This window comes from Chlorocebus sabaeus, chromosome 11, assembly GCF_047675955.1.
Source record: "Chlorocebus sabaeus isolate Y175 chromosome 11, mChlSab1.0.hap1, whole genome shotgun sequence".
NCBI lineage: Eukaryota > Metazoa > Chordata > Mammalia > Primates > Cercopithecidae > Chlorocebus > Chlorocebus sabaeus.
This window is the reverse complement of record NC_132914.1, coordinates 86574118-86597389: the sequence shown is the minus strand read 5'-3', so window position 1 is coordinate 86597389 and position 23272 is coordinate 86574118. Positions and strand designations below refer to the sequence as shown.

Here is a 23272-nt window from a genome sequence, read left to right as displayed (position 1 = left end):
GAACATGATTTCTCCTTTCATTTATATAGGTCTCCTCTATGTTAATTTCTGTGGAGAGATTTTTTTAGATACTTTGTTAGATTTACAATTTTTTTGAAGTTTAACAATGTTAATTAAATGGAATCTTAAATTTTTATTTATTTTTAATTGACACAAAATTGTATATATTTATGGGATAGAGTGTGACGTTTTAATGCATGTATACATTGTGTGGTGATCCAATCAAGGTATTTAGCATAGCCATAACCTCAAACATATATTTTTTTGTGGTTAGAGCATTCAAAATCTTCTCTTCTTGTTCTTTGGAAATATACAGTACAATATTGTTAGCGATAGCCACCCTACAGTGCAACAGAACACCGGGATTTATTCTTCCTATCTAACTGTAACTTTGTACACATTGACCAACCTCTTTCCATCCCCCTCTCTCCCACCCTCCCCAGCCTCTGGTCACCACTAATCTACTCTGTGCTTCTTTGATATGAGCTTTTTTGGACAAATGAGTGAGATCATGTGGCATTTGTCTTTCTATACTTGGCTTATTTCACTTAACATAATGTCCTCCAGGTTCACCTATGCTGCTGCAAATGATAGGATTTCACTTTTTTAAATAGATGTCCAGTATTATTTTGTGTTTCTTTACCACATTTTCTTTATCCATTCTTCACTGATGGACATGTGGGTTGATTCTGTTTTGTGACTATTGTGAATAGTGCTGCAAAAAGACATGGGAGTGAAGACATCTCTTTAACATTCTAGTTTCATTTCCTTTGGATAAATACCCAGCAGTGGAATTGCCAGATCATATGGTATTTCTATTTTTAAGTTTTTGAGGAAACTTCATACTGTTTTCCATAATGCTGTAACAATTTACATAATCACTAACAATGTATGGTGGTTTCCTTTTATCCACATCCATGCCAGCATTTGTTATTTTTTGTCCTTTTGATATTAGCCATTTTAGAGTGAGCTGTTATCTCATTGTGGTTTTGATTTGCATTTCCCTGGTAATTAATGTTGTTGAACATTTTTTCATGTGCTTGTCCATTTCTGTGTCTTCTTTTGAGAAATGTCTATTCAAGTGCTTTGCCCATTTTTAAATTTGATTGTTTGCTTTTTTTGCTATTCAGTTGTTTGAGTTCCATATATATTCTGGAAATTAACCCCTTGTCAGATGCATGGCTTGCATATACTTTCCCTTTTCTGTAGGTTGTCTCTTCACTCTGTTGATTATTTCTTTTGCTGTGCAGCTTTTTAGTGAGGCATAATCCCGTTTATCTGTTTTTATTTTTGTTGCCTGTGCTTTTGAGTTCTTATTTTAAAAATTCTCACCTAGACCAATGTCATAAAATGTTTCCCCTATGCTTTGTTCTGGTAGTTTTCTAGGATTAGGTCTCACATTTAAGGCTTTAATCCGTTTTGAGTTTGATTTTTGTGTATGGTGAGAGATAGGAATCTAGTTTCATTCTTCTGCATGTAGTTATCCATTTTCTTCAGCATTATTTATTGAATACACGTTCTTGGTGCCTTTGATGAAGATGAGTTGGTTGTAAATGTGTTGATTTATATAAGTGTACTCTATTCTGTTCCAATGGTCTATGTGTCTGTTTTCATGCCAGTATTATGCTGTCTTGGTTACTATAGCTTTGCAGTATATTTTGAAGTCAAATAGTGTAATACTTCCAGCTTTGTTCTTTTTGCTCAACGTTGCTTTTGCTATTTAAGATCTTTTGTGGTTCCATATAAGTTTTAGGATGGTTTCTGTTTTTGTGAAGACTGTCGTTGGCATTTGCATAGGGATGGCATTGAATCTGTACATCATTTTGGGTAGTATGGACATTTTAACAACATTAATCCTTCCAATCCATGAACATAGAATATCTTTCCATTTATTTCTATCCTCTCCAATTTCTTTCATCAGTGTTATAGTTATCACAGTAGAGCTTTTTTTTTTTTTTTTCCTCCTGGTTAAACTATTCCTAGGAATTTTTTTTTTCAGCTAGTGTAATTATTATAATTGCTTTCTTGAATTCTTTTTCAAATAGTTCATTATTGATGTACAAAAATGCTACTAATTTTTATATGTTGATTTTGTACCTGCAAATTTACTGAATTTGTTGGTTCTAGCAGTTTGAAGAGTTGTAATTTATTTTAACTATTGGTGCGTAGCAATGCCTTGAACTGTTGTATTTTGACTTTGTACTCAGTAACGATTCTAATCTTACCTATTAATTTTTATAATTTAACCATAGATTCTTTTGGATTTTCTATTTACTTAATCATATTGCCTGAGAATAATGACAGCTACATTTCTTCCCTTTCTTCCCTTTTCTTTAAGTTTTACTAATTTTTATTGGCTAGAACATTTAATTCAATGTTCATAAAAGTCATGAGAAGAGGCACCATTGTCTTGTCTTATACCTAGTCTCAAAGGGAAAGTTTTAATTATTGCACCATTAAGTGGAAATTCTTGAATGTTGGGGTTTGTGTTTTCAGCCATTATCCTCCAAATACTGCTTCCATCCCAAGCGTCTTTTTTTTTTTTTTTTTTTTTTTTGAGATGGAGCCTCACTGTCGCCCAGGCTGGAGTGCAGTGGCACAATCTCAGCTCACTGTAACTTCCGTCTCCCGGGTTCAAGTGATTCTCCTGCCTCAGCCTCCTGAGTAGCTGGGATTACAGACATGCACCACCATGCCCAGCTAAGTTTTGTATTTTTAATAGAGATGGGGTTTCACCAGGTTGGCCAGGCTGGTCTTGAACTCCCAACTTCAAGTGATCCACCTGCCTCAGCCACCCAAAGTGCTGGGATCCAACTGTTTTTTTTATCTCTTTCATGAATCTTATTATGTATGTTAAAATTTCTCACTGCATCAGATCTCTCTTTTTCCATACTTCTATATCTTGTTGTATTCTAACTATTTCTTTTGATCTAACCCTCAGTTTATTAATTTTCTCTTCACCTCATCTAATCTGTTATTAAACTCAACCATTGCATTCTTAAGTTCAATTGTTGTATTTTCAATTAAGCTTTTAGAGCTTCTACATGGCTCTTTGTTAAGAGTTTCAAGTTTTGTCCCAAAATTCTCAAACTTGGGGTTTTATCTCCTCTAATATAGTAAATATTGTTGTTGTTTTTTTTTTAAAAAACTATGCCTGTGGTAAGTCTAATATCTTAAAGTCACTGTTACTTGAATTCTATTCTCTATGTTTTTAAACTGTTTTTTTTTTTTTTTTTTTTTTTTGAGACAGAATCTCCCTCTGTCACCCAGGATGCAGTGCAGTGGTATGATCTCACTGCAAGTTCCACCTCCCGGGTTCATGCCATTCTTCTGCCTCAGCCTCCCATAAACTGTATTTAACTTGTTATTTTATATTGTCTTGTACCTGGTTATGTTTTGTTTTATTTAGGACATTGTACACAATTGTTTGTAGAAATAATTGGAAGCCTGGCATGATGTTACCTTATTTCAAAGACAATTAATATTTGCTTCTGCCAGGCTTCTGATTATGCTTGCCATCTGGAGATGATGCTAAGGGGAGTTGTAATTCTTAAAACGCCTATTTCTGGCTCATCCTTAAGGTATCATCTTTTGGGGTCCTGATAGAAAGCAATGAAGGTTCACCTGGTTTCTCCTCCTTGGTGGACTCTGGTCCCAGACTTCGTCCTTCTTGCTCTGGCAGATTGTCAAAATCATCCCAGCTCAGTTGCTCAGCTTCTCATCCACTTTTTCCAGAACTGGCACAAATCTCCAGAAGAAGTGTAGCCCTGAATGGAAAGTTATTCTTTCTGGATTTCTGCCTTCTCCTGGGTCTTGGTCCTTCTTCACTACCATGTTTATTCTTCATTGTCTTCAAGTAGAAGTTCTTATAACTTAGAACTTGTCCTCATTACATTATTACTAAAATAAAAATTTCCCTGTGTTCCTGACTTCAGACTTGATTTCTTACTCTCCATTCTCTATACTTTTTGAAGGAGTGACACTTTCAAAATTTAATCATATTGCTACTTTTTACACTTGATCTTAGCCAAAAGGCCGAGAAGCAATTCATATTGCTACTTTTTGAAAAGAACTACAAAGTAAGTTGCTTGGATATTTGAAATCCTAGCTACTTAAAGTCAACAAAATGATCAGCCTTTGTTGAAGAGATGAACTGGACATGTTCATGCATACCAACATACAGCTAGAAAAGCCTACTGTTGAAAATAGGCTATTGAAAATTACTGTCACATTTGACTTTCCTGTATCATAAAAAAATTTAATTTCTTTTAATTTCAAAATAGTTATATTAATGTTGATTTTGTTAATTTTTTTTTTTTTTTTTTGAGATGGAGTCGCACTCAGTCACCAAGCTGGAGTGCAGTGGTGCAATCTTGGCTCACTGCAACCTCTGCCTCCCGAGTTCAAGCGGTTCTCCTGCCTCAGCCTCCCGAGTAGCTGGGACTACAGGCACGCAGCACCACACCTAGCTAATTTTTGTACTTTTAGTAGAGACGGATGTTGGCCAGAATGGTCTTGATCTCTTGACCTTGTGATCCACCTGCCTCGGCCTCCCAAAGTGCTGGGATTACAGGCGTGAACCACCATGCCCAGCCAATTTTGTTAATTTTAAAAAGGTTATACTATTGTTAGATTAGTACTCCTTAGTAGCCTTAAAATAACAAACCATCCAAATTACTGGAATAAAAAGAGCAAACTGATAAAGGGACAAGCTTGGGCTTCATATCTCTTTTGGATTTTTGAAAATAACAGCTGGTGGAGAAAAAATATTTATAAAAATGTTTAACAGTTCCCTTTTAAGATTTTTATCAGAAATAACTATTGACAGGATTTATGCCAAATAGAAAGATATCCTATTAATTGACAGACACATTACAAGTAAAAATAAAAACTAAATAGTGAATATAATTGATTGTCTCCCTAGGACTAGTAATGCATTTTTGTTTTTAGTTGTAATCAATAGATATGAATGAGGCTCTATCAAATGCTATTCACAGTTCAGCAGCCTGAGTACCTTTTTAAAACAATGTAATTCAAATCAGTCCTACAATGACTGCCAATTGTATTTAGAAACAAATACCCAATCATCCAATCATTTCAGGACTCTCAAGAACCTACATAACCCATATAATTCAACCCCACTCTCCCTCTTCCCTCCTTCATTGGATGACAGCCCTTTCTGGCTTTCTTTGTGTTCCTTCAATATACCAAGATTGTTCCCATTACACATTTTCGTACTTGTTGATCCATTTGCCTGGAAGTTTCTGTCCCCAGTTTTTCTCTTGACTGACCTTATTTTTGTCATGCAGGTTACAACTTAAACTTCTCAATGAGACCTTATCTCACAGTCTAAATTAACTTCCCCTCATCTCTGCTGTTCCTCGTTCAATCCCATTACATCAACTTATTTAATTTTCTTAATAGCATGGATCTTTATCTGAATTATGCATTTATTTGTTTACTTGACTGCACTCTTTCCTCTTTTAGTAAATAGGAATCTATTTTCCAGTGCCTAGTACAGTGCCTGTTACACAGTGGGTCTTGAAAATAATGCTTGATGAACTCTCAAACATGATATCTAAAAGGCTGTGGCAAACTGTATTGTTTAATATAATAGAGAATTCTACTGCCTAGATCAGCAAATTTAATGTTAGAGAAAATTCATTAGAGTGAGATTCCCCGTGGAGAAAGAATTCTGGCCTACAAGGTATGAAATATCTAACTTTAAATGAGGACCTTTGTTCAAGGCAAGTGTTTAAACTTGCCTGGAAAAAATATATGTACACAGACACACGTACACACATGCACACATTCATATGGAAAATGAGGTCATTCATATTCTCTTGAGAAGAAATGTTGAGGTAATTCTTTCATAAAAAATATTATCTGAACAGCATTTACCCTCTGTCAAGCACTCAGTATATACTTTAATTAATTTTAAGTAACAACCTTTCTATTTAAATAGGCAAAATGCATCCCCTAATTCTCGCCCTCAAATGGCATACACACATGAACATACTTTTTCAGGACTGGGATGACAGAGAAGAAAAATGCTGGTACTAAGACTGTAATGAACTTTCCAGTTACCATGGCTACCTTTAATTAAAGTCTATATATGGGAGCCCCTAAATCTAGCTAAAAATGTGTAATGATGCTCATCTTGCATAGTATTGGAATTAATAATTAAATCCATTTATGATTTCAGTATTACAATACAAATCTGCCACTGTCTATCTGGTGAAATGTAGTCTTCACTGTTGTAGGCAAAATTCTAAGATGGACTCCAAGCTTCCTGCCCCTTGGGGTATTCATCTTATATAACCTTCCACTCTTGCCTATGGGCAGGACTGTGAATATGATGGATTTCACTCCTGTGATTAGGTTATGTTATATAGGAAAGGTGAAGAGTTTTTGCAAATGGAATATAGGTCCCATATTAATTGGCTACGTTTCTTAAAGAAAGGAGATTATTCTGGGTGAGCCTGACAGAATCAAATGGGCAGCTCAGCTCTGCATGGAGGACGCATGACATGCACATGGCTCAGTTTTGCACCAAACATTTCAGGGGACATGGCTAGTACACACATTTCATCATTTTAATTTCACTATAGGTACATGCTATTAGTGAAGTAAATCCTTCCAGAAAAATAAAGAACTTTTTTTCCCCCCAAGACAGAGTCTTGCTCTGTTGCCCAGACTGGAGTGCAGTGGCACAATCTCAGCTCACTGCAACCTTCACGTCTTGGGTGCCATCAATTATACCTCAGCCTCACAAGTAGCTGGGACTACAGGCGCATGCCAATATGCCCAGCTAATTTTTGTATTTCTAGTAGAGAAGTGGCTTCACCATGTTGGTCAGGCTGGTCTCAAACTCCTGCAGAGATCCACCCACTTCAGCCTCCCAAAGTGCTGGGATTATAGGAATGAGTCACCGCACCTGGCCGAACTTTTTATAATTTAATAATTGCTTGCTAATTTTGCTCTTCTTCATTATACTTTTGAATGTAATATTACCTGCAAATGGTTCCTTCGGTTCTTTGTATCAGTCATAATCTGCCTGTGTCCTTCACACACAGCAAAGCCTTAAAAAACCTTACGTGATGAGAACAATACGACATGGCTTCACAGACCCAGTGCCTGTGAAATTGTACAATAGGCCACAATTAATTAAGCTGAAGATAATTGTGAATATTTTTGGACTGGTAAATGTTTGGAAAGGCAAGATTCTTGAAACTGTCAAGCTGACATATTCACATATTTGTGCAAGAGACAGCAGGAGGCAGATACAGTGCTAACCATTAGGATGTGTTATGTTTAAAAGGAACATTAATTCTATTGTTTTTGATTTAAAAGCAAACTATATCCACATCGCATGCTGTGATTCCATTCAATGCTCCACAACACCCGCTTTCATTAAGTACTTTATTGCCTTCTATTCATCCCTTTCCCAAGTCATGGGCTCACTCCACAGCCATCTCCCAGTTGTTCCTATCTTTAAGAAGGGGCTCATTTCCCTTCGTTATGAGTGTTTTCTTTTCTGGTTCCTAATTATTTTACTGCATTAGTCTAAGCTGTTAGGAAAGTATCTCCAAGAACAGACTTAATGAGAGTGACAGATTTTGACTTTCATACAAAATTATAAACCTGTGTCCATGGAAACAGAAGGAAAAGCAAAACCTGAGATTCCCTTCCTTTGTATCTTGCTGTGTGGCACAATGAAAAATAACCACAGTGGTAATAGCAGAATTACTTGTTGCAGCAAATCCAATATTCCAGGTGCTGGGAAGGCACAGTCCTACGACCTATGGATTTTTTGTCGAATACAAAGGGGGCAAATTCAAACATGTTTCAGACACTATAAATCTCAGTATGTGATTCTAATCTATTATAACCTGAAAGCATTAGAATGTTAGGTTGTAATAAATATTTGTTTGGATACAATTACTACATCATCACCTTGGGTTAAGGCTTTAAAGCATGAATTTTGCAGGGGACACAAACATTCCGTCCATAACAACTTTCTTGCTTATTTATTTGTATACACTTGTAATGGCCATGAAAATTTGCCATTGACATTGTCAAGAGAACTGCTATGGGGAGCAGAGCTGACTGAGAGTCTCAGTCACCCTTCCTTAGAATTCAGACTTTTGATGGCTGTCCCCAGCCAATAGCTGCATATGGGTGGGATCTGAGGCTTTTTTAACAACGAATTTTGGCCCACCAACTCCTCTTTCATCTGGCTGAAAGTTTCATAGCACTGCCCTGCAGACTGAGACACTTCCTTTCCAATTCTCTTTTTTGTCCCCTTCTTTCGCAACCATCACACGTGCATCTTACACTTGAGCCTTTCGCTGGCTACTTCTGCTCCCTCCTCTTTCTCCTTCTTCAGCATTTCCCCCAGCAGATATCTTGCATATCTAATCACATCTTTTTTTTCTCTTCGTTACACGGATATGTTGTGTGGTGGTAGCATTTGGGCATCCAGTGTACGCATCATCCAAATAGTGAACATTGTACCCAATGAGTAATTTTTCAGCTCTCACCAAAATTTGGAGTCCCCAGTGTCTGTTATATCCTTCAGCATGTCCATAATCACATCTTGAGGTCTGCTTCTTAGAGAATCTCAACTGGCACCACTGCCTTTTTCCAAAAAAAAAAAAAAAAAAAAAAAGTAAAATAATTTACACAGAAGCCAGTAATATATCAAGCCATTTAAAATAGGCAATGAAAATTAGGAAATTAGGAAATGGGAAAATAAAGAATGCAGAATTGAGCTCAAAGAGGGTTGATTAATTTACAGAATGAATATCATGTATGGGTCACATATCTAGCTCCAAGAATAAAGTATAACTGCCAACAGAAAGTGAAAACATATGAATAAGATGGTTTCTGTTTTTGCAGTTTAGAATAATAAGTAATAACCTAAGGACCAGAAGATACTGGGAAATGAAAAATCTCTTACCTCCAAAGTAATTTTGACATATTTTGATTATCTCTGTTAGTGACTTATAGGAGTGGTATGGATATAGTCAGCTCATAATAATTTTTAAAAATCAATTTCATTTTGCTTTGGATACAATATATATAACCTATATTGTATTAATATGTAATATATTTTATAGCAACTTTTCCTTTAAAATATTTTTCTTAGATTAATATTATTATAACATTAGTTGGTTTATACCCTAAATTTTAGGTTGGATAACAGTGATAGAAAGAGATTCATTCTGGAATTAAAATATGGATCATTAACAGTATAAGCCTCTATCTATCTATCTATCTATCTATCTATCTATCTATCTATTTATCTATCTATTTTTTAAGATGGAGTCTCGCTTTTTCACCAGGTTGGAGTGTAGTGGCACCATCTTGGCTCACTGCAAGCTCTGCCTCCCAAGTTCAAGCAATTCTCCTGCCTCAGCCTCCAGAGTAGTTGGGACTAAAGGCACACACCGCCACGCCTGGCTAATTTTTTTTTTTTTTTTTTTGTATTTTAGTACAGATGGGGTTTTACCATGTTACCAAGGCTGGTCTCGAACTCCTGAGCTCAGGCAATCCGACCGCCTCGGCCTCCCAAAGTGCTAGGATTACAGGCGTGAGTCACTGCACCTGGCTGCCTTATAATATTAATTAATCAGAAGTATATTGCTGGGTGCAGTGGCTCATGCCTGTAATCCCAGCGCTTTGGGAGGCTGAGGTGGGTGGATTACTTGAAGTCAGAGTTCGAGACCAGCCTGGCCAACATGCTGAAACCCCATTCCTACTAAAAATACAAAAATTAGCTGGGTGTGGTGGTGGGCGCCAGTAATCCCAGCTACTTGGGCAGCTGAGGCAGGAGAATTGCTTGAACCCGGGAGGTGGAGGTTTCAGTGAGTGGAGATTATGGCACTATACTCCAGCCCCGGCAACAGAGTGAGACTCTCTCAAAAAAGTAAAAATAATAATAATAATATTAATAATAATAATAATAATAATAAAAGATATATAGTATGTTGTTTGCTTGCAGGCCCGTCATGTCCTTATGGGCTTCCTATATAAGTCAAAGTGGTTTGTGCCATCTCAGTCCAATCTCAGACTGAAATCTCTATCTGAATAATACTAAAGTACATTCAACAGTCATAAAAATATGTTACAAATGTATTTTACTCATATGCAATATTGTATTCCACTCTGATGACTACCTTTTTATGTCATTTTTTGTGGAAAAGGAACTTTCTGCCAGAAAAGAATCTGGTGTTAGAGTAGACTAAGTTGAGCCTAAGTCAACTGCAGTTTTATTGAAAAAGGCCAAACATGACACAGGGATATATTGCCATACTTGCAGAACTCTGTATGGATAAAATAGCAGTATAATTCTGACGTACTGCAGAGGCTGATTAACGGTGGTTAAATGCAGGACTCTGCAGTTAATAAATGTTAGCAATCATCATCATATCACCATTCTAACTTTTTTCTATCAGCCATTATCTTTTAAACCTTTTCTAGGGGAACATAATTCAGGAATTTTTAGCCAATCACTTTGAGGAAGAAGGCAATCAAATTCAATCTACAGTTATTACTGTTGTCCCTCCAATACTTATTAAATATAGTAGAGCTTTGATGGCTGCTTTCTTTTTCTTATCTCCATTTAAAAATTATGAGCTCATTATTGTATATAATCTTTACTTTTTAGCACCAAACACTGTTTGAACTCTGAATTGGGAATTCAACTGTTATTATGTTAATGACTTGAATTAGTCAGATTTGGTGCTAATCAGATCATTTCGATAATAGGTCAAATTCTCAGCTGTACAATTTAGGCAGAATCTAGGAGTAATTCAGGAGAAAAGCAAAGTTCACTAAAGTGCTAATATGACTTTAAAAATTCAGGGTATAATTTACATACTGTGATGATTAATTTAAGTCAACTTCACTGGGTTAAGCGATACCTGGATCGCTTGTAAAACATTATTTCTGAGTGTGTATGTGGGGGTGTTTCTGGAAGAGATGAATATTTGAATGGGAGGACTGAATAAAGCAGATGGCCTCTGCCAGTGCAGGTGAGCATCATCAAATCTGTTTGAGAGCCTGAAAGCAATAAAATAGTGAAGAAAGGGTGAATTTACTCTCGTTTGGAACTCGAACATCCATCTTCTGTCCTTGGACATTGGAGAGCCTGGTTTTTAGGCCTTTGGGCTCTGGGACTTATACCATTCCCCACCCATCACCTATTGGCTTTCCTGATTCTCCAGCTTGCAAATGGCAGGTTGAGGACTTTTGACCTCCATGATCTTAGGAGCCAATTCCCACAGTAAATCTTAATGTGCGTGTGTGTGTGTGTGTGTGTGTGTCTGTGTGTTGTGTGTGAGTGTATGTATCCTATGTGAATGATAATATATGTGTGTATACCTTATTGATTCTCTTTCTCTGGAGAATCCTAACACACATACATTAATATGAATAGATCTTAAGTTCTATGAATTTTAGAGCATGAACACACTCAGGTAATCAATATCCAGTTTAAGAGATACTGCATTATCAGGAACCCAGAACCCTCCTTCATGCTCTGTCCCAGCCATTAAGTTCTCCCCCAGAAGTTACCAATATTCTTTTTATCATAAGACTATTTTTGTGAGTTTTTGAAACTTTTCTTTCTAAAGTGCTCTTTTTTGTAATGGTTTCTCTCATTCAACATTATAGTTGTAGTTGTGAGAGTCATCCATGTGATGTGTGGCAAAAATTTCCTGTGTAGCAGTAATTTCCCTTATTTTAATTTTTATATAGTATTCATTATATGATGTGTTTATCCCTTCTACTCATAGACAATTGGGCTGTTTCCAGGTTTTGATTATTATGAATAATGCTGCTACAGGCATTCTTCTACATGTTTTTTTGTGCATGTATGTGTGCACTTGTGCAGAGTGTCTATATGAGCAGAATTCTGTGTCATGGAGTATATATATATCTATTTGGCTTTAATAGATATAGCTAGAGAGTTTTTCAAAGTAGTTGTACCAACTTGCATGACAACCAGAAATGTATGGGCATTCTGGTTACTCTATATGCTTGTAAATGTTTGATGTTACTTCTTACCCTTTGCTCAGATTCAGGACATACCTTATTATCATCTATAATATTCATAAAGGCAGAGGAAGAAGGCAATCAAATTCAATCTACAGTTATTACTGTAGATTGAAAATAAATATTATTTTTATTTATAATCTATACAGTAATATAATATTACTGTAGATGGAAATAAATATAGTATATATACTATGTGTTTATATATTATATATAAATATATAAAAATATAGCAGTATATCTAAATATATATAAATATAATGGTATATATATATAAAAATATACTGTAGATGGAAAACAAATATTAAAAAGTTTAGGAATAGAAGAAGATAAAAAAATGAAGCATAGAAAAGAAGGAAAAGTTGAGTTAAGGAGAGAATTCTGCATTTTTATCACTTGTGAAGAAACAAAATAAAATTCAATTCCTTTGAAAGAAAATTTCTTCCACTTGATTTGAAACACTGATTTCTTGAGTTATAAAGATGGGATAATGGAGCAAAGGTAAGTAAAATAAAAACAATAAGAAAATATAGAAGAAAATTAATAGGACTTTTCCAAGTAAGACCTAAATGTCATTGGAAGAGTCTATAAAACAAGTAGTAAGTTAGCATTAAGTATTTTGTAGTCTGTGCTCTTGTGTATCTCCACTGTCTGCTACTTCTTTAAAAGGCATATGCACAATATCTTCACATAATTTTTTTGATATTAAAAAATTGGAGATTTGAAGAGAAAAAAGGAAGGTGAAGTCATATTCCTTCCTGTTCTTTCCTTTGTTTTTTCTTTTTACACCTCACACATCTTTTCCCTGGGGAGTTGCATGAGGGTGACAGAGTGATTCACCATCTATAAAATATCCCAATGACTTGAGCAAAGTCTCTGATATGAGGTGACACAGCTGCCCCTGAGAAGATAATGCCGTAATGGTGAAGAGGCGATGCTAGATATTTTCTGGGCAAATGACTGTTGTTGATTTGTTCACCTAATCTCTTAGTTTTGAAGAAAGAAAAATCTTCTAGTTTAATGGCTGTATGAAAGGAAATTCCCAAGAGGTTAAAAGCCTCCATGTATTTAAATCGTTTTGCTTACCTGGGTAATTTCTGTGTAGTAATACTAGCTTCAGTAAAAGCTGATTGGGAGACAGACACCACTGAACACAGAGGAACTGTGTCTCTTTGGGTTTGCTTGCTAATTCTGCCTCCCCACCTCCCCTCTCCACTAGCCATCTGGAAGAAGGGAACAGGCTTTGAGTTAAATTTGGAGATTTATGAGGCATGGGACGTGTAGTTGCTCTATTCATTTGAATTGAAAATTTGATCCAATTCTGGAGACTTCTCAGTTAGCATCAACCTTCTGGATTGAGCTATAAATCTATAAATGAGTTTATAACATTATTTGCTTTGATTATCAGGGCAGAGCAGTGTCTCACACTTAGCTAAAAAGCAACAGAGCAATAACACTTAAATTGCTGTTCTTGTCATCTTTCCTTTCAGCTAAGAATACTGAAAAACTTTAAAATAATTCTATACCTACATTAGCATAAATTGAACTAGTCCAGTAACCTCGAATCTTTTCCAGCAACTTCCTTGGTGCTGTCCTCATTATGTTAGCAAGATATTTCCTATTCTACTGTCCCAGAGGAGATGGAGTCAAGGTTTATAGACTGAAAATAAGGGGAAAAGAGAGGCATACTGCCATGAGGCAATTAATATATCATTTCAGAGAATGCCAGAACACACAGTTTCTGTTACTATGACTTACCAATTTTTCTTTTCTTTTCTTTTCTTTTCTTCTTCTTTTTTTTTTTTTGAGATAGACTCTTACTCTGTTGTCCAGGCTGGAGTGCAATGGCCCAATCTCGGCTCATCACAACCTCCACCTCCCAGGTTCAAGCGATTCTCCTGTCTCGGCCTCCCGAGTAGCTGGGATTACAGGCATGCACCACTATGCCCAGCTAATTTTGTGTTTTTAGTAGAGACAGGGTTTCTCCATGTTGATCAGGCTGGTCTCGAACTCCTGATATCAGGTGACCCACCCACCTCGGGATCAAAGTGCTGGGATTACAGGCGTGAGCCACTGCGCCTGACCATGACTTACCAATTTTCTATTAATATATATTTTTATACCTACATGGTAGCGAAGGGTAAAAAACACTAATGATAGTTTCAGTGAGAGCTGGATTTTCATCAAGGACATTTTTATCATTTTTATTTAGCAAAAGCAGTGATGTTATAAGATGAATAGAAATTTCTACTTTTTTTGACATCCAAGGAGAATTCTGATGGGGCTACAGTAGTATCGAGTATGTGCTTCCCAGCTAAAACATATCCAAGTAATTAAGAAAATATATCTAATCTATGAAAAATAGATCTACAGGCCAGTGTAGGTTTAAATATTGGCTAACTAAACAATCTCTTCCTCTTCCTTTTTTAACGATAATGTAGACACATGAAATAGATAGTATACCTACACTCTAGAAGGCATGAACTTCTGGACTACCCAATCAGAGTTTGATAGCTAAAAAGGACAGTAGAGATCCCCTAGTTTAATCTTTCTGTTGTACAGATGAGGCAGTATGTGATTATAAAAATTAATTGGGGTGATCAGATTCTATAAGTTTACAAAGTGAGTTGAACTATACAGCCAGCAAAAATTGCATGTTGTAAAGAGTGGTTGCAGCAATTTTAATTTCCTGCCTTTTACTATAATAAATTAAGGTTACTTTTCTGAGTGTGATAAATACGAATGTGTGAATGAGAATCAGATCTTCTCATACAACATGTTATTTTACCACAAAATATCATCACATTATCATGGCCATCTCTCCATCTACTTATTTATTTATTCAATCAATATGTGCTATTTGCTAGACAATGTGTTGGTGGTGGCTAAGCCTGCAAAAGAAATAATATAGATGCAGTCTCTGTTTTCACGTGTGACATTTTTGATCAAAGGAGGGACACAGAGCCTTATACGATGTTCCATTGATTCTAAGGCACACATTTTCCCCCTATATTTTTATGTCTCTGACATTAGTATACATCCTAAAATTGAAAGAGCATCATAGCTTTGTTGACGTTCCCTTTTCTCTTTTAGTGTGTCATATACTGGCTTGTTTGACAATTGCTGGCATCTTCAATTCTATGAGATACTGAAGGCACACATTATGGCAAATACTACTAAAAAAAAGTGTTATGAGAGAGAATAACAGGGGACCTGCTTTAATTGGTTAGTGTGGGAAGCCCTCTGGAAAAGATGATGTGTAAGTTTGAAGAAACAGAAGGCCCTGGTTGAGTGAAAGAGGTGACAAGAGCATGGTAGAAAGATAAAACAGATTTTGTGCATGCCTGTGTGGGGGACTGTTGGTCTGTCTGAGGAACAAATGGAAGGCCAGTGTTGCTGGACCATAGTGAGCAACAGAGCCCTTCAAGAAGCCCAATTCTTTTAGCTTCTCGCAAACCTTTATTCTGGAAAGGCCTTTTTCAGATCAGCTGTACTGAAGGCATTTTTTCTGTATGTGTGTATCAGTCATGTATGATGGAGGGAAGGCCATCATAGGTCTGTCACTGCTTGGGAAAATCAGTCCAAATTTGACCTTTTTATTGAATGATTTTTAACCTAAGTGTTGGGAATGCATGCAATTATAATTGAGCTGAGATACTTGGCTTTTTTTGGAATTATGTAACAAGGAAATGTTTTCTCCTATTTTGGCTTTATTCTTTGATATCTTGCTATTGTAAACCAAGTGCGATAGACCTTTTATAACTGAAACTCTTTAGGGTGAAGATTTATTGAAATTTTATGATTTTAACAGCAAAGTAATTTTGCTTGAAAATATACACATATAAGACAAAGTGTTAACAAAATGTGGTGGTTACGTTGCAGCAGCTGTAATTCACAGAAACTCAATTGTGATGAGCAATACTCTTCTGTATAAAAATAAAAAGCAAAAATTAACAAATACAATGAAATATAAATAAATATAAACATTAAAAAAATCCAAAGCTTTGAACTTGGTTTGAATTTTTAAGTAGGGATACATATCCCCTGTAGCGTGACTTAAAATTGTCGGCAAATTGTTAACTGCTAATATCTCATGGATGAATAGCTACATATAGTCAAAGACAAAAATCCATATTAATGAAGTTTTTTTTTTTGAGATGGAGTCTCCAGGTTGGATTGCAATGGAGTGATCTCAGCTCACTGCAAACCCTCTGCCTCCTGGGTTCAAATGATTCTCCTGCCTCAGCCTTCCTAGTAGCTGGGACTACAGGCATGAACCACTATGCCTGGCTAATTTTGTATTTTTAGTAGAGATGGGGTTTCACCAGATTGGTCAGGCTGGTCTTGAACTCCTGCCCTCAAGTGATCTGCCTGCCTTGGCCTCCCAAAGTGCTAGGATTGCAGCGTGAACCACCACGCCAGGCCTTAATGAAGTTTTTATTGTAAAAAATTTTGTATCCTTCTCCAATATAAATTACATACCTTCTTCCTTTATGTGTAACCTAACAACCATTAGTTTATCTCAGGCACATTTTAATAGATGTCTAAAAACCTAAAGAAAAATACTTTTTCAATAATCAGATTTAAGGAACATTTCCCAAAAGGAACCACAAAGTATTGTATTACTTATTATATTTTGAAGATTGATTTTGACATTTTTTAAACTACCAACAAGACCAAAATCTCCATTAAAATATGTGTGAAATGTTTTTTCACCATTTGACTCTGATCATTTTTTTTCTTTTTTTTCTTTTTTCTTTTTTTTTAAATTGAGATGGAGTCTCACTCTGTTGCCCAGGCTGGAGTGCAGTGGTGCAATCTCTGCTCACTTTGCAAGCTCTGCCTCCCGGGTTCACGCCATTCTCCTGCCTCAGCCTCCCGAGTAGCTGGGACTACAGGTGCCCGCCACCATGCCCAGCTAATTTTTTGTATTTTTAGTAGAGGCGGGGTTTCACCGTGTTAGCCAGGATGGTCTCCATCTCCTGACCTCGTGATCCACCCGCCTCGGCCTCCCAAAGTGCTGGGATTACAGGCGTGAGCCATGGCGCCCAGCTGATCATTTTTTTCACGATTGTCTTCCATTCGTCTGTTTTGTGTTCCCATTTTACTTTGCTAGAGGTAATTTTATATAGGCTTTTCTGAATGGTACATCCACTTTAAAATCCAGGCGCATATTTGCATGAAAGAAAATAAAACATTTACAGAAAATAAAGACAATCCTCTGATGGGTAGAAATCACTGCGATCTTTAATAAAAACAGTGCGGTTTCTTAAAAGAGTGATTCACTGCCAAATTAGAAAGAGATGGGGTCGTATCTAACATGATGCGTTCTATGCTGAGGCTATTGAGAAGAAATTGTACCCATCAAGTTCTAACAATGTTTAGAAACTAGATGTAAGCCCCACTGTTTCCCAGGAAGTGCAGTAGTTTAAATGAAAACTCCTCCATACTGCTGGGACTTAATTGACCACACATGGTGGAGAATGTGAGCTAAAGAACTCAGTAGAATACATTCAGTTCCTCTAAGTGAGAAGTCATCCAACTTAAACAGGAAAGAGCAAAATGTGAATGCTAGAGGATGGAACAAAATTGTTGTAATTTCTAAGGTGAAAATGTTTGGCTTTGTATTTTCTTTAGATTTTGATACAGAGGTGGAAAAAGCAACAAAGGACAACTAAAAAGATTGCACTTAAAGTAAAGCGGGGAAAAGTTTAAAAATAGAACTATAGCAATTAAATGGAAAAAAGATTCCTGAAATTTTATATTTTATAATTAATGCTTAGTTCAATTAGCAATGATGGGTATGTTTTGCTTAGTGTGCATTAACCATGTAAAACCCTCATGTAACCATAATATTCATCAATCATGACTATGCTCTTAGATTTATAATCAAATTAGCTGTTTATTTAAATAACATGAATGCTTTTTATTGGGTGATATTAGCATTCTGAAATGGTGTTAATAGGCCTGGAGAAACAAAACGTTTAAAAAAGTGATCGAAATGAGAATAGCAAAAGCTAATAAAGCATTAAGGGGATAAAAAACTACTCATACAGAATAATCTACTATTATGATGGAGGTTTTATAGATGCAAGATACATATTCACACATGTATGTAACATTTTTCTCTTTGGTAGGTAGAAGATGAAGCAGAATACCAACATAGGAGTAATATAACTGGTTTCTAGTCTTTGATCTGCCACTAGTTTGTGACCATAGGAAAACCATCTTAACTTTTTTTCTGAACCTCTGTTGTTTTCATTTAAAAGAATGAAGAAGTGTTACAGCTCTTTTAAAATTTATCTAGGAGGTTTTCAGTTTTTTAACTGGAAAACTCCCCATGGGAAAAAAATAGAGAGGAATCATATTTTCCCAGACATTTTCTTATGAGAGTCAGATAAGATGATGTGTATCAGCACATGGTAAAAGGCAATAAACCAGTATAAATTAAGAAATAATTTAGGGTTGGGTGCAGTGGCTCACACCTATAATCCCAGCACTTTGGGAGGCTCAAGAGGGTGGATTACTTGAGCCCAGGAGTTTGAGATCAGCCTGGGCAACAAGGCAAAAACCCTGTCTACAAAAAATACAAAAATTAGCCAGGTGTGGTGGTGTGCACCTGTAGTCCCAGCTACTCAGGAGGCTGAGGTGGGAGGATTACCTGAGCCTGGGAGGTCAAGGCTGCAATGGGCCATGATCACGCCACTGCACTCCAGCCCACGTTTCTTTTTGGGTCTCAGTGATCTACTGAAGACTCTGTTGTTCATATTGTCCTTTCCAAAAGATGGTGACTAAATCATTTAAGTGAGACAGCCAAGATTTAGCTCTGAGAACTAATTTTGGCTTATTGTACTCAACATATTTAAGACTGTCAGCAGTTTTTGTTCTCTCCAATGTTTAATAAGGTCAGGAGTTTAAAAAGAGAGCAATTTTCTTGATAAAGTTTTTCCTTCTTTTCCCTTTGGGAAACATCACTGTGCCTAACTGCTTTAATGCTGAAGTTGGCAGGGCTTGCAGGTTGGGAGCAAACAATAAAAAGTCCCTCGCTGAGGCAGGCTGTATGGAATGAATGTCCTGGGGAACGACACCCCTACCCAACCCCCTTTGACCCCCCAACTCAAAGGCCAGATGGGCTCTAGACAAACCCTGGGAGTGTGGGCAGTCTGGGGTAGTGGAGGTCAGCTGCCGTTCTAGAAAATTCCCTCTCTGAAAGACACATGGGAACCCCGTTTTGGTATCCAGAACAGTGCTGAAATGGTCAGAAATAGGACTAAAGTTGGTGGACTTTGTGTATGTACAGACAGAAACATCCTGCTTTCCAAGGAGCTGAACTCTGAGGGTCATTTATCTGTGGGATTCAGGGTACACTAAAGGTTTCTAGTTGAATTGGTTCTCTTAACTTTTGTTGCATGTCTTACTTTTACGAAAAAGGCCTTTTCCAACAAGCTTATTTCATTGAAGGATTATTGTCAGTTAGCTAAGCATGATGGAATGAAAATAAATTTTGTTTGTTGTAAGGGCAAAGAAGCAGGCTAAAGAGGATGTGGTAAAAGGTTCTCCTTCCTGTCTATTCAAAGGATGTGAATAGACAGTTTACACAATAGAAAATTCAGCAGACTCGTGTGGTAAATCATACAGCTTTGTTTGCAAACAACAAAATACACATTAAAAAAGTTATAGCATCTTTGAAAACCTATTAAAGTCACAAAAATAAACAGAACCCTAAAATTCAATTATTTTTTGTGGGCAATGTGTCCAGGTTGTATGCTGTGGTGAAAAGAATGTTGCATTTGGAATGTGAAGAGTGAAATCTAACACAAACTGTGAGCAAGTTATTTACTTTTCTGAAGCTCAATTATTCTCTCATCTATAAAGGGTGGATAATAATATCTATCAGCCTTATGAGGTTTATAATAGATTCAAATAAGTGAATGGAAGAAATTTTCAAATGGTAAAGCACTGTATAAATATGTTTTTCTGTTTTTAATCAACAGATCAATAAGAGAAGTGACAAATTTTAGTTACTTGTTTTCAGAAGCATGTGGAATACAATTTATGAATGCACTAATTGTGTTTGGCAATTTCCCTTTTAGACATCGATGATGAACTAGCTAAATAAACCATCTCAAAATACATGTAGGAATCACTTATTAAAAATTACAATGTTGTGGGCTCTATCAGTACACTGACATTAAACTCAGATTTTACTGAGTTTATGTTGTTGAGTGATTTCCTCAATGTTAACATAATTTAATCCACAAAATAATCATAAGTGGTAGATGTTATTCTTTCTATTTTAAAAACGGGAAACTGAAAGTCACTCAAGTTCTTGGTTGACTGATATTTACATAAGATGATATTGAGTTGAAAAAAACTAAAAACAAAATGGTGTATGTGCATTTTACTTAACATTATATGTGAATACGAGGACCTTAATGAATGGAAGACAATTTGAAGAAATACAAATGTTTAAACCTAAGCACCTAAACACTTTTTATCATAATTATTTTTTAATTCTAAGAAAAAAGTGATTTTGTATCCTGGAACTTTGCTGAAATTGTTTATGACAACTAGGAGTCTTTTGGAGGAATCTTTAGGGTTTTTTAGGTATAGAATCATATTGCCAGAGAATAGAGATAATTTGACTTTCTCTTTTCCTGTTTGGATGTCTTTCATCTCTTTTTCTTGCCAGATTGTTCTGGCTAGGACTTCCAGTACTATGTTGAATAAGAGTGGACATCTTTGTTTTGTTGTGCTTCCCATTACTGGTGAACTGAATTTTTAAAATCTGCTATATATACACCATGGAGTACTATGCAGCAATAAAAAAGAATAAAATCATGTCCTTTGCAGCATCATGATTGCAGCTGAAGGCCATTATTTTAAGTGAATTAATGCAGAAACAGAAAATCAAATACCACATGTTCTAACTTGTAAGAAGAGGGAGATAAACAATGAGTACGCACGATTATAAAAATGAAAACAGACACTGGGGACTCGAAAACGGTGGAGGGGGTAAGGGTTGGAAAACTATCTGTTGGTTACTATGTTTACTATTTGAGTGATTGGTTAAATAAAAGCCTACACCCCAGCATTACACAATGTATCTATGTAATAAACCTACAAATATACCCCCCGGAATCTAAAATTTAAAAAACATTCTAAGAAAAAAATATCCTCCAGGGAAATTTTGTTGGTATGATTAAAACAAAACAAACACCATTACCCAAGGGAAAATCAGTTTAAAAATCATTTAAACTCTTAAAGATACTATTATAACTTAATAACAAAAGAATCTTACCACAGAGACACTATGACCTAAACCAACACTTGGGGGCAAGGGGAGTTCAGATTATAACCTCACTAAAAACTATAAGAAAAATGGCACTGGTGAATAATAACTCACTTATCACCCCCTAACAAAGACAGGAACACAACCCCGGGGCATTTTCCTGTGTCAATTAACAGTTAATATGTTATCTGCTCAGTGACATTAAGATGTGATTCTCAAAACCCTTTACAAAGACATTGGCTTTGATGAGTGACAGACAACAAGCCCCGGCAGACTGGTGAAAGGAAATTCAATTATATCGCTTCTAAATTGTGCATCCTCTGGGTTTAACTCAGAGATGCAAATACCAAAGAATAGAACTCGACCCTAGATTTCCTTTTGGAAATGCTGAGTGATTTCACAATTTTGTCCTTGCTAGAGAGGGGCATGCTTCTGGGCAATCAGGTGGTACAACCCTCAGGACAGTGAATGCCGTTGAATGAGTGTGAGGGCTGGCATTTACTGTTTAAGATGCATTTCAGAGAGTGGCAAATCACTTAGGGCCTCGATGATTCTACACATAATAGAACAAGGGTAGAGATGGCTTTTGTCTATGAAATAATTCAAGAAACAGCTGTTCTCTTTATTTATTCAAGTAGACTGGTTGGGGCTCATGCATCTCAGAGATTGACTACAGACAATCATCTGGGGTCTAGGGAGAAAATACCAGAACTATTATATTATTTATTTTTGTCTGAAAATGTAAGAAAGAGATTAAGCTTCCTAGCACATATGGAACGACCTGGTGCTGACACTCCCCAGCACCCTTCGTAGGTCTGTATTTTAGACTGTCTTGTATCTTGAACAGTGTGGGAGTTTGCCTGAGAGGGGAATGGAGTTCCACAAGGTGGAGGTGGGGAGCGGACCATTGTTTCCACCTTTTTATTTGCTTTCAGACTTTCAAAGTAGGGCCTAGTAAGTAGCTTTACAGATTACACTATCTTGTTTTAACTAAATGTATGCTCACCACGTAGACAAGTAGCTAGAAAATGGCTCAGGCAGAGAAACTGCAGATTTAAAAAACACTAATAATGTAAGAACAAATGTACAATTCCATCGTAGAGGTGGTTTTTTGCTTACTTTGCCATGTGACAAGAGAAAAGCAATGAGCGAGCCAGATCTATTAAGAATTAACATAATGCCGGGTGCGGTGGCTCAAGCCTGTAATCCCAGCACTCTGGGAGGCCGAGACGGGCGGATCACGAGGTCAGGAGATCGAGACCATCCTAGCTAACACGATGAAACCCCGTCTCTACTAAAAAAATACAAAAAACTAGCCGGGCATGGTGGTGGGCGCCTGTAGTCCCAGCTACTCGGGAGGCTGAGGCAGGAGAATGGCGTAAACCCGGGAGGCGGAGCTTGCAGTGAGCTGAGATCGGACCACTGCACTTCAGCCTGGGCAACACAGCGAGACTCTGTCTCAAAAAAAAAAAAAAAAGAATTAACATAACTTTATTTTCATCGATCAAGAATATTATTGAAAATGTGGATTCGCACGGTTGTTAATGAGTCCTCACTCCAAGTTTCTACTTATATTGAGTATTCTGTGGCTTTGCTACTTAATTCTTTCAGCTATGATAGCTCTCTGTGTTTGCTAGGGCTGCTATAACAAGGTGACACAGACTGGGTGTTTTAAACAAAAGAAATTTATTTCCTCACAGTTCCAGAGGCTGAAAGTATGAGATTGTGTTGTCAGCATGATTTTTTCTTCTGAGGCTTCACTTCCTGGATTGTAGATGGCCACTGTCACCCTCTGTCTTCACGTGGTCTTTCCTCACAGCATGCATGTCTGTGTCCAAATTTCCTCTTTATAAGGAAACCAGTCATATCAGATTAGGGTCCATTCTAAAGACCTTATTTTAACCTAATTAACTCCTTAAA

General features: G+C 36.6%; 1 non-coding gene across 1 annotated transcript; it reads left to right on the top strand.

Moving 5' to 3' along the window:
* Positions 1–18336: 18336 nt before the first annotated feature.
* LOC119624015 (U7 small nuclear RNA) lies at positions 18337–18399 on the top strand. Its single transcript, XR_005240105.1, has one exon. It is a non-coding gene; the product is annotated as a U7 small nuclear RNA (small nuclear RNA).
* The last annotated feature ends 4873 nt before the right edge of the window (positions 18400–23272 follow it).